The sequence below is a fragment of the Chaetodon auriga genome, chromosome 10 (assembly GCF_051107435.1).
Source record: "Chaetodon auriga isolate fChaAug3 chromosome 10, fChaAug3.hap1, whole genome shotgun sequence".
Taxonomy (NCBI): Eukaryota; Metazoa; Chordata; class Actinopteri; order Chaetodontiformes; family Chaetodontidae; genus Chaetodon; species Chaetodon auriga.
This window is the reverse complement of record NC_135083.1, coordinates 172,501-184,735: the sequence shown is the minus strand read 5'-3', so window position 1 is coordinate 184,735 and position 12,235 is coordinate 172,501. Positions and strand designations below refer to the sequence as shown.

Sequence of the window (12,235 nt, the reverse complement as noted above, 5' to 3'; positions counted from 1 at the left end):
TGAGAGCCGGCTGACCGTGCAAGAGGATTTGTCACTGTAACACACAGAGCTGCAGCTAATGATCGTTTAAATTACCGATTGATCGGCCGAGTTTTCAGCTGTTAAATGCTCGTCCGTGTCCACCAGCTCGTCTCTGACTGACATTCAGTGGCATTTCACTGCTTTTTTTCTGAAAATGATGCCATGAGAGCGCTGACAGTGAACAGAACAGTGAAGTTACACTTAGTTTAATTTGATAGATGCTTTCATCCAAAACGACTACAGACAAGATTCTCAACAAGGTTCAGGACGGGAGAGACATAACGCAACTCTCTGGTCCAACTGGACAGTGCTACGAGGTGATACACAGAGTGAACGGAGTTTTATTTTTTAAGAAAGAAGGTGGAGGTGTAGGTGTAGTTGGACAGATAAACAATGAAACTCCCTGTAAAGCTGGTAAACCTGCAGATTCAGCTGATAATTATCCAGAGAGTCATTGGTTCCTCAGTGCTGCTCAGGGCTGCGTAGAGTCAGAGGGGTGATGTCTCTCTGTCTGTCTCTCTGTCTCTCTGTCTGTCTCTCTGTCTCTCTGTCTGTCTCTCTGTCTCTCTGTCTGTCTCTCTCAGTCTCTCTGTCTCTAACTTCACACTCCAAACCAATGATTAAATATTAATGACTCTGACTCCTCCTGTCACCCCGCCCACATATGTTTTCAGCTAAGCCCCACCCCTTTCATCCTCTCTCTCTCTCTCTCTGTCTCTCTGACTGCATGTCTCTCACCCCCTCTTGCTCTCTTCTCTCTCTCTGTCTCTCTGAATGTCTCTCGCCCTCTCTCTCTCCTCTCTCAGAACAATGTGTCGTTCACAATAATGGGATTACAGCCATCCAGCCGGCTGCTCGCTCGCCCTCCCTCTCGTCATCCCCCACCCTCTCTCTGTCGCTCTCCCTCTCTCTCTCTCTCTCTCTCTCTCTCTCTCTCTCTCTCTCTCTCTCTCTCCATTTCTCTGTCAGTAGTCGTTCGCCCCCCCTCCTTCTCTCTCTCTCTCGCCCAGTGTGGAGGTTCTTTCAGTTTGTCATTTTTTGAAGGAATGAAAGAAAGACGGACTGTTTCCTGAATGAAGTAAGTCTCTTTCTTCCATGTGTAGTGCATGTCTCTCTCTCTTACTGATGAGCCTTTGATTGACAGCTGACTCTTGTTAATTGTGCTGTGATTTAATTAGCGGAGCTGGAATTAGCTCAGTGGTAGAGAGACATACACAGACAGTGTCTCTCTCTGTGAACAAGTTCGCTCTCAGAGAAAAAAGACGCTTCAGTTTCCTGCAGCACTCAAACGTCTCGCTGCTGTTCAGCTGCTGACAGGCTGCTTTTTACTGAGAATGTGATCAAATGTGGTCCTGTGATCGTCAGATTGTATTGATCCTGTTGATAGCGGCGATTCCTTCAGTGTGACATGACACACTTTAAGTCAAGCTTCATATACGAGAAGGAAAAAAAACAGTATGAACCAAACATGCTGATAATAAGGAGCTTTTTACTTCATACAATCAAAGGTGCAGCGAGGCGAGTCGGAGTTATGAATGCTCCAGACTCCATGTTTGGAAGAATAGTGCCTCCAATGCAGTGATGTCTTTCATATAATCAGTAACTTGTTCGATTGTATCTGGAAGGGTTGCCTTTGAAAGACTGTGGTCTTCATCATCATCATCATCATCATCAGTGGAAGGAGTGTGGACTTCTTTTACTGACGTAAAACATCTGCATTCATTCTGTTACTGAAGTAGAAAAGCATTCGAAGCGAAACATACTTTAAATTCAAAGTAAAAGTACAAATTTTCCAGTCCAGAATGGACCACCTGTTCAGACTGAGACTCACCTGCTCAGACTGAAACTCACCTGTTCAGACTGAAGACTCACCTGTTCAGACTGAGACTCACCTGTTCAGACTGAAACTCACCTGTTCAGACTTAGACTCACCTGTTCAGACTGAGACTCACCTGTTCAGACTGAGACTCACCTGTTCAGACTGAGACTCACCTGCTCAGTCTTCAGGACGGAGCGTCTCATTGGTTTATTATCAGTGCGACATTAACATGGAGCTGTCGGTTGTTTCTGTGATAAATCATTCGTGAGCTCATCATGTTCATTTGAAATCTTTGGTGGAGTAGAAGAAGAACTAGCTATTAATAAACACTTAGTACATGAAAACTGTCTTCAGTAAATGTACTCAGTTACTTTTCACCTGTGAAGGTCTCAGACATCAAAGATTATTTTAGCTTCATTCGATCAGCTACCGTGGAGACGCAGACAGGAAACAGAGGTCCTGACATCTAACTTGAGGTCGTGGTTATTGTGTTTTAACACTCAAACATTTTATAGAACAAACTATAAATGAGGAAATGAAAACTGAAATCCTGTCCTCAAACATAAAGACAAATGCTCTTTAATAGTCTGTGAGATGAACTCTCTGGATTAAATCTGAGCTTTCAGTCTTTGTGTTCTTCGAGATTAAGATCTGAGCTTCAAGTCTCACATCAACAAGGTGACCAAAACTTCATTTTCACCTCAGAAACAGCTGAAGAACTGATCTCTGAGCTTCAGCCTCTAACGAGCTTTGACTTCCTGATCAAACCTGAAAGTCTGACCTTTGCCTCACTCTGACGCTCTGCTGCTCCTCTTCATAAATGATCTATTTTACTTGATTCTATGCCTTAACGTTGTTTTATTACTACTATTCGCAACGTATGAATTCAGTTTATTCTACTTTCATCATTTCATCTATCTTGTTTTTGTTTTTCTTATCAAGTGTGTTTTATTCTCCATCTTATTTTCCATTTTCTCTCCCTGTTTTTACGTGTTTTTAAGTGGAAAGCTTGCTGCCTGTGATTTCTTTGTTGTGAAGCGCTGTGAGCTGCAGTTCTTGTATGAAAGGTGCTATACAAATGAAGTTTATTGTTGCCATTCAGGGAGGTGCTTCTCTAAGCTTCAGTGCACCACTGTGATGCTCCCAGGTGCGTAGATCTGACACAGGTAGACAGGTAGATTCGTCTGTGTTCTGGCACCAACAGAGATCCAGTTCTGGTCCAGATGTTCGCCGGCTCTTCTCCAGATAAGCCAGGTTTGGTCTTGAAGATGAGTTCTTTTTTGTGATCTAACGGGAGAATCATCTCCTGTTAGCAGATCTCAGACCAACTTGAGGCCAGCGTCAGCACACAGACTCAAATCAGAGAAGCTGGTCTAATAGTGGAGTTCCTTTCATCAGGAGTCCTTGAACTAGTCCAAACCATTCAGACTTCCTGTCTGCTGGGTGAAAAACAGAAAGCTGACCTCCAGTAGAGGCTGAAAACCTCTCACAGCAGCACCTGCTGGCTTCTGATTATTCATCAACAAATGATCAGTCCGTGATTTGTAAAGCTGTAATCAGATGAAATACAGTCAATCTGAAACACATAAAATTGTAAAAGTGGACTTTTGGCCAGGAAGCCTTCAGAGAAGTGATGGCAGCCATCACATTGTGACGCTGGGAGGCTTTACTGCTTCAGTTTGAACAGTTAGTGGTCGGGCCTGTGTTGGCTTGATCCTCTGGATACAGGTGGTATTTCATGAAAAGGGAGGATTTGATGGACATAAAGGGATTTGTGAGAAGTCAGATTGTTGCCGGAGCAGCTGGTAACAGGTCAGCAGGTGAGACGACATCAGTTTGTGACACTGGGCTGGACAAACATACAGTACACGAAACAAGCATCCCGTTTGTTGTCCAGCGTCTGCACAACGGTGGACCTTTATGGACGGATTGATGTCACATGGACCCTCGTGGCCCTGCATATGTGGCCACCATGAACTGGCCTTAAGACCCTGAACCTCTCTGCCGTGAACCATTCCAATCAAGGCAAGACTCTATTTTCAGAGTAGAGTTCAGCATTCCTCCACCGTCCTGCAGACATCAACATGTTTTATCAAACAGTGATGGTGATGTTTAGCTGTTGGACAGTGATGCAAAGTAACTAAGTACCTTTACTCAAGTACTGTACATAAGCACAACTTTGCGGTACTTTACTTGAAGATTTCAATTTCATGTTATTTTATACTTATAGTGTACTACAGTCCAGAGGGAAATATTGTACTTGTTCTACATTTAAATTAAAACTTAAGTTACTTTTAAATTAATTGAATGAAAACAAATTAATTCAGATTTTTTTTAGAAGTTAAGATAAAAATTCGCAAACAACCCAGCAGTATGTAAAGTCATCACAATGAGCTTCATCTTTACCAGCTACAACATGAAAGTAATATATATACTATGTTATATAAATATAATATATATACCCTAACCCTCCCCAGGCGCCGGTTGGATGGCAGCCCACCGCTCCTGGTCTGCCACAGAGGAAGGAGGACCAGGATGGGTTAAAGGTGGAAGACAAATTTCACCAGTGCATGGCGTGTGTGTGCATGAATGTATCTGTGTGACAGATAAAGGGGATTGTCCCTCTGATTCTTCTTCTTCTACTCAACATATATCCAGTAATATAATATCTGCCATTCTGAAAATGGGTCTTTCGGCATTCTGTGTACCTTTACTTTGGGTACTTTAAGTATTCATGATGCTAATACTTTTGTACTTTTGTGACTCATTGATGCTTTTACTGAAGTAAAAGATCTGACTGTGTTCAGCCCTGGTTTTGGGCGGAGGGCTGTCTTCAGTTGGAGGTGATGGAGGTCTGGTTGATGGCTGATGAATTATTTTGTTCAGCTTCTGTCTGGTTTTGTGTTTTTTCTCCAATGAATGAAACAGATCGTTCAATAAAAGGACTCCTCCCTCTCTTTGTCCTCTCATCAACTCTGTGGTGGTTAAACTTCAGCCCCCTCCCCTCTCTCTCTCTCTGTTATTACAATATTTCTGTCGTTTATTGCCCCCCACCCCCCCTCCACCCCACCCCCGTCCTCCTCCTCTTCAAAGCCTTGTTTTAATCTTGTAAAAATTCTGTTCCCATAAACACATTATGGAGCTCATTCACGCCTGTTAAACTGCTGAAAGAACCAGAGAGGGAGACAGGAAGCTGTATTTGTTTTAATAGAACTGCACCTCCTCCTCTTTCTCCTCGACACAGCGTCTCCACCCTGATGCAGAAAAATTAGAAATCTTCTCTTCTTCTTTTGTGTTTCCTTATGTTTCTGATGGCTAATGTGTCCTTGTCCAGTGATGACGTTTAGAGGTCGACTTCCTGTTCGACTCTAATTTTAATACTTCAGTCCGTTTGCTGTCTTTGACTCGTCTTTGTGTTTGTTGTCATGACAACTGAATCAGAACCAAACATGTGATTTAACGGTGGGCCTCAGCGCAGCCGCTCAGGAGTTGATACCAGCAGCAGTTACGAGTCCTGAAAAATGAGACGATGCTGTAGCTCCAGGTGTGTCTCTCAGGGTCAGCTGGTCTCCGGTGAAGCTCAGTCTTTGTCCTGGACATGGCGTGGCCCCCCCCCACTAATTTTAAGGCAAGACAAGCCAATTAGTAAAGCTCCTTTCAACAATAAGGCAATGCAATGCTTTACATAGAACTAAAGAAATGAAATAAACAAAATTAGAAAAGACAGCCGCGGTAAGAAAAAAACAACGGGAAAGTGAAAAAGCAGCACTCTCCCTTCCCTCATTACCACCACTGAAGTGCCCTTGAGCAAGGCCCTTAACTCCAACTGCTCCAGTGGAGCTCAGAGTCAGAGTAGGTCTGCAGTTTCTGGGAGTTTGTTTCAGATATGTGGATCATAAAAACTGAATGCTGCTTCTCCAGCTTTAGGGGACAGTAGACCTGATCCAGGCCATCTGAGAGGTCTGGAGGCTTCAGAATGCAGCAGCCGTTCAGAAATAAAACCATTCAGTGCCTCATAAACCAACAGGAGGACTTTAGAGTCTATTTTGCAGAATTGTCCAATATTGACATTCTTTTCTGAGGAGAGAGTTGGACAAAGACCTGGTCCTCAGCAGCTGAGATCAGTCCAGGAGGGGGTTGAATAGCCTGGAGGTTAGACTTTGACCTGAACAAGGGGCTAGTCCCTGTGGACCCCCACTAGCAGACAGGGGAGGATGTTCCAGTGTGATGGTTGGTAGGATTGGCTAATATGTACTTTATATACAGTACAAAGCACAAAATAAAATGTGAGGTATTTGTAATTTTGAAATTTCACTTCCCCTTTGTCGATGTTACACAAAAATTCTTTTTTCCTGATATTGTAACTCTCACTAATTACTGTGAACACGTGTGATCAGTTAGTCAATCAGCTGCAGAGCTGAATCAGAACCTGAACATCTCCTCCCTCAGGAACTATGTGGCCTTTACTGTTAAATACAGTGAGGCATGTTTAGTACAGTGAGCTGTGTTTAATACAGTTAGGCGTGTTTCATACAGTGAGCTGTGTTTAGTACAGTGAGCTGTGTTTAGCGCAGTGAACTGTTTAATACAGTGTGCTGTGTCTCATACAGTGAGCTGTGTTTAATACAGTGAGGCGTGTTTCATACAGTGAGCTGTGTTTAGTACAGTGAGCTGTGTTTAGCGCAGTGAACTGTTTAATACAGTGTGCTGTGTCTCATACAGTGAGCTGTGTTTAATACAGTGAGGCGTGTTTCATACAGTGTGCTGTGTTTCATACAGTGAGCTGTGTTTAGTACAGTGAGCTGTGTTTAGTGCAGTGAACTGTTTAATACAGTGTGCTGTGTTTCATACAGTGTGCTGTGTTTAGTGCAGTGAACTTTTTAATACAGTGTGCTGTGTTTCATACAGTGAGCTGTGTTTAGTACAGTGAGCTGTGTTTAGTACAGTGAACTGTTTAATACAGTGTGCTGTGTTTAGTGCAGTGTGCTGTGTTTAGTACAGTGAACTGTTTAATACAGTGTGCTGTGTCTCATACAGTGAGCTGTGTTTAATACAGTGAGGCGTGTTTCATACAGTGTGCTGTGTTTAGTACAGTGAGCTGTGTTTAGTGTAGTGAGCAGTGTTTAATACAGTGTGCTGTGTTTAGTGCAGTGAACTGTTTAATACAGTGTGCTGTGTTTAGTACAGTGAGCTGTGTTTAATGCAGTGAGCTGTGTTTAGTCCAGTGAACTGTTCAATACTGTGAGCTCTGTTTCATACAATGAGGCCTGTATAATTCAGTGAAGTGTGTTTAATACAGTGAGCTGTGTTTAATACAGTGAGGCGTGTTTCATCCGGTGGGGTGTGTTTAATGCAGTGAGCTCTGAGTGTTGATGAGGGTGTTAGCATGAGGAACCTGTGAGTGGAGGTGGAGGTAAACCCCATCATGTGATCTCCCGCTGATCAAAAACACTTATACACTCTGTTAATTGGAGAGGAGGCTGCAGCAGTAATATATTCGTACACACACAGGAACACTCAAACGTGTGTGTGTTTGAAGGGAAAAGTGTGAACAAGCAGAGGGCTGATGGGCATTAATGATATTGATGCTAATTCCATCACTCTGTGTGTGCTTGTGTGTGCGTGTGTGCATGTGTTGTAGTATCAAAGTCTTGTAGTTATTAATATTTCATATTTGCAGCGATCAGTATTCAGTTTGTAGAGGTTTGGTTCAGATGAGCCTGCTGCTGCAGAGCACTCCTGCAGTAAAACACTGTAGAAGCACTTACAGTATGGAAATGATGGTATACAGTAGAGACATAGTAGAATACAGTAGAGCAGTATAATAGAGACACCATTAGTCCTGCCCTTTGCTACCCTACCAAGAAATTAGGTGCTGCTCCTCTTACAGTAAAAGTAAAGTCCAATAACAAGTAAGAAAACGTCAGTGATCTCTTTGCTATCTTGTACGTATCAAATGGTCTCTGTGTGACCCCGCTAATACTTCTCTGCAGGCTGAGACTTGCACTGCGTTGTTAGAGCTCAAGCTAAAAACACTTAGCGCTGATCACAGGCTGGACTTTGTCATACTTCTTCCTGTCTGGAGGAATTTGCTGCTGCAGACTGGATGCTGTTTCATTTTTACATGCTACCCTCGTCAGAACAAACCTGTGAGAACCCAACAGGACCTCCACATTTCTGGGCAGTTTTGAGCAATAGTCATGTTGTGAAATATGATGCTGCCACTAATGTCGAGTAGCTCATCATTCTGGCAACGAGTTCCTCAAACTTTCAGGTTCAGGTTCAGGTTTGTCATGACGTTTCCACACAGTGTCGCCTTTCCAGTGACATCTATCTGAAGACAGACCCGAGAACCTCACTGGTTACTCCAGGTTGAGGTTACTGTAGTGGGGAGAGCCACCGGACCCTGTTGGTCCATCCTTCAGCCCTGACCTCCTTACTGAGAACAGAAGGGGTTCCTAAAGACTGGACAGTGTTGATGCTCAGAGATGTTGCATATTAAACATGTAGACATATCAACTCTAGTAGCAGCTGCCTCCTTCCAAATGTAATAACTTTAATTCCTCAGATTTTCCCATATTTTTGGACTCCTGTAGGGTGAACTGAGGCTCTTAATCTTATGTCTGATCTGCTGTTATTCACTTATTATTCTTATCTTCTGTTGTGGATTAAACTGAGGAAAATCTCTAATTCTTCTTATTCTGATCTGATCCTCCTGTCAAACACAAAGCTCTGTGTGTGTTTACATCTGCTGTCAACACAAACCAGTTTTAATCCAGATTAAAGACAGAGACAGGAATAGCAGCTCTGCAGCCTCATCATCAATAAAACAAACCGGCATTAGCCGACAGTCGCTCTTTAAAACTCAGTCTGAGGAGAAAAGAGGAATTAGCTCCATTCAGCTCGGATCGGATCAGAACACAACGGCCCAGAATCAAACAGAGTCCTGCTGCTGCAGGAAATAGTTCAGACCGAGACAAAGAAATCTGCTGAGGACGAAGGAAAGTCCTGCAGAGAGACAGACAGCGGGATCATTTTCAGATTAACATTCAACAAATCCATCCAATGAGTCTCACTGTCAAACCTTTTCCAGTGCTGCAGATTTTAAAGGACTGGTGCTGGTGTTTTAAGTTCAGTGCTGATCCAGTTGACTGTGCAGTGATCTCTGAAGGCTTGATCAGTGAAGGCTGCTGTTCATGGTGAACAGGAGCTGCTGCTGCCCTGCAGAGGCCTCCTTCATTCTCCCAGTTGTTTCTGATGTTGTTCTTCGACATCCTGCCTCAGTTGGTTTGAATTTATCCTGGAAATTGATCTTTTCGATTCAGGAGAGTGATCCTGAATCGAAGAGTGCGGATGAAAAGTCATGAATTCAGCTTAGTAGCTATAAAAGGTTGTAGCTTTATCAAGCTATCAAAACAGCACATGACAGAAAGATCCCCAGAATGCACCTGGCCTCATGGACTGTGGTGTCAGTGTTGGATGGAAGGTGCAGGAGGGAAACAACATTTCCTGTCAATGGGAATGAGAGATGAAGCTGACAGCGAAACGTCCACCTGTTCGTCTTCATGGAAAGGCGAGAAGACGGAACGTCCACCTGTTCGTCTTCATGGGAAGGATGTTGACAATGTTGTAATGTGACATCACATCTGCTTGATCTATCAGGGGCCAGTTTTCTTTGGACACATTAATAACTTGTTCTTCGTTGGTGTTCAGAGCTCTTGCACCTTAGTGTCGTCCTCTGACTCCTCCCTCAGAGGACGAAACCCCCCCCCCAAAAAAAAAAAAAAGATTGGCAGTCCTGGTGCCACGCCTCCCCATCTCCATGGTAACCATATTAATAACAGAGGATGGTTGATGGAAACAGCTCATTCTGTCCCTGCGGCAACGAACTACGTCATCATGGCAGCAAATTGACTTCCTGCGGGGACGATGATGATGGTGATGATGATGAAGGTGTGTGTACAGTCAGCTCTGACTCACACCAAAAAAGACCTTTGTGGGAAATGACTTTTCTATTTTGTGACAACATTCACAGTCCCACTGGGATTTAAGTGTGTGTGTGTGTGTGTGTGTGTGTGTGTGTCTGTGTCTGTGTGTGTGTCTGTGTCTGTGTGTCTGTGTGTGTGTGTCAAGGTTGTCATACACCCTCGATGATATCAAACCGTCCTCTTCTCTCTGAGCGCAGAAAAATATTCATGAGCTCACCAGGGGAGAGTGTGTGTGTGTGTGTGTGTTTGTTTGTGAATAATAATAAAGCAGAACAGATGATAAAATAATCCTGAAGCAGAAAAAAAGACAAAGAAGGAAAAGTGAGTGAAAGAAAAACAAAGAGCAGAAAAATAAGGAAACCAACAAACAAACAGAGAGGTGGAAGTACTCACTGGAAGTACACAGCTCACTGCGTTACAGTACTGTGTACCACTCACTGAGTAACAGACAGTACTTGTGCAGTACTGGCTGTTCATGGGTCTAGTCCTCAGGCCTCCTGGTCTTTCTTTGAAGGGGATCAGGTCCAGGCTGGAACTGAACCTGGTCTGGGGCCAGGACGCCGCCTCGGTGCACAGAGCTCGGCCAGGCGAGCTACCAGGATGCATTTCTTCACAACCTTTAACGGAATGATTGTCTTCTTCAGGTGTTTTGGTTGCGATGTCATGTTTCTTCACCACGCAGCCGGTCCAGTTTTCCTTTCTGCGTACAGGAAACGAGGAGAGAGATATAGAGGCGTGCGTCCAGCGTTCAGACCAGGTCAGACCATCAATGCGTGGCGAACAGGAGTTTGACGAAGGCCTCGCCCGGCACGGGTCGTGGTTCAGAAGGATACCTCGTGTGCTGTGGTCAGCGTGCTGCTGCCTGGCCCAAAGGCTCCTCAGCAGAGAGAAAGTAGGACACAGTGTGATGGTGAGCACAGACACTGAGGGAGAGTCCCCGAGAGTGAGGAAGAGGAGATGAACAAAGAGAAGAAATTTAGCTGCACGCATGTGTGTGTGTGTGTGTGTGTGTGTGTGTGTGTGTATGTGTGTGTGTGTGTGTGTGTGTGCGTGTGCGTCGGATTCTGTCGTCTCTTTGAAGAGTGAGTGTGAGAGTCAGCAGCAAACCTCAGAGATAATATGGGGGTGGAGGTGTGTGTGTGTGTGTGTGTGTGTGTGTGTGTGTGTGTGTGTGTGAGTGTGTGTGAATGTGTGTATGTGCGCCTGAGGTAAGGCAGCCTGTAATCATGAGCTTGATGTGTTGAGAGCAGCCTGTCCTTCATTTACATACGGGTGGAGAAAGGGGGAGGTGGGGGAGAGGGGGATGGAGGTGACAGGAAGAGAAGAAGAGTGAAGTACAAAGTAAACTGAACGTTTCACTGTGGATACACCTGCAGCTTCAGCGCTGTTGCCTGGTTACCTGTAGGTTAAGACGCAGTGGGGCCTTCGGGTCTCGAGCTAAGCGTCCGTCCGATTGGACGTTCTTCTCGGTGAGAGTCTCGGCTGGTTTTCCAGATTGGGAGCCTGATTGGCTGCACGTGAAACAGGAAATGGGCTGAAAGAGACAATGTCTTCCCAGAGACGTGACCGTGCTATGGACACCGTCGATTCAGCTGACTTCATGTTCCGCTAAAGAAGCGTCTTCCGTTGAGACAACACGCTGGGACAAACGTCTCAATTTTTTTCACACAGAGACATAAATGACTCGGCTGAATTTGCAAGACGGCCCAAATAATTGAGACTTTGCTGCAGACTGTTTCATAAAGTTTAGAAACTATCATTCACAGAATCGTGCGATTTCTCCACAAGCGACAAAGAAATATTATAAACTTTCCTAAATTTAGTGTAAATGGTGAAATCAGTTGAAACAGTGAGTTCAAACACCAGCCTATGTAGAAGGTAGGCAGGTAGAAGCACTTATTAACTTTGTGGCCAGTTAATTGAAAAAATGCAGGATTTCTTTGAATGGAGTCTGAGATCATCTGTCCATTTTATCTGAATAATTATTTTATGGCCACTGTCATTTCTCTCCAAGTCGTGACTGCAGCCTTTGGTTTTCCTGTAGTCCACGATGAGCTCCTTGGTTCTTGGTGTTGAGGGTCAGGTTGTTGTCGTCGCCGTCAGCTGCTGAACCTTGTCCCTGTAGGCTGACTCTGACTATCACCGTGGTGTCATCTGTGAACTTGTTGATGGAGTTTGAGCTGTGCACAGGCATGCAGTCGTGGGCGGAGGGAGTAGAGGAGAGGGCTCAGCTCACAGCCCTGTGGGACACCGGTGTTTAGGAGATGTGGTTGTCTAACCTAACAGACTGGGGTCTGTTGGTCAGGAAGTCCAGGGTCCAGCTGTAGAGGGAGGTGCTGATGCCGAGGTCATTGAGTTTGTTGACCAGCTTGGAGGGGATGACTGAGTTGAATGCTGAGCTGAACTC

General features: G+C 44.5%; 1 protein-coding gene across 3 annotated transcripts in view; it reads left to right on the top strand.

Moving 5' to 3' along the window:
- Nucleotides 1-12,235, top strand: part of plxnb3 (plexin B3) — a 77,648-nt gene that overhangs the window by 24,104 nt on the left and 41,309 nt on the right. The window contains exon 1 of one of the 3 annotated variants that reach the window (XM_076740511.1): nt 1,006-1,099. The exons of the other annotated variants lie outside the window; for them this stretch is intronic. The gene's annotated coding sequence lies outside the window, so the exon portion shown is untranslated. Of the gene's footprint in view, nt 1-1,005; nt 1,100-12,235 lie in introns of those variants that run through there. 3 annotated transcript variants of the gene reach the window in all.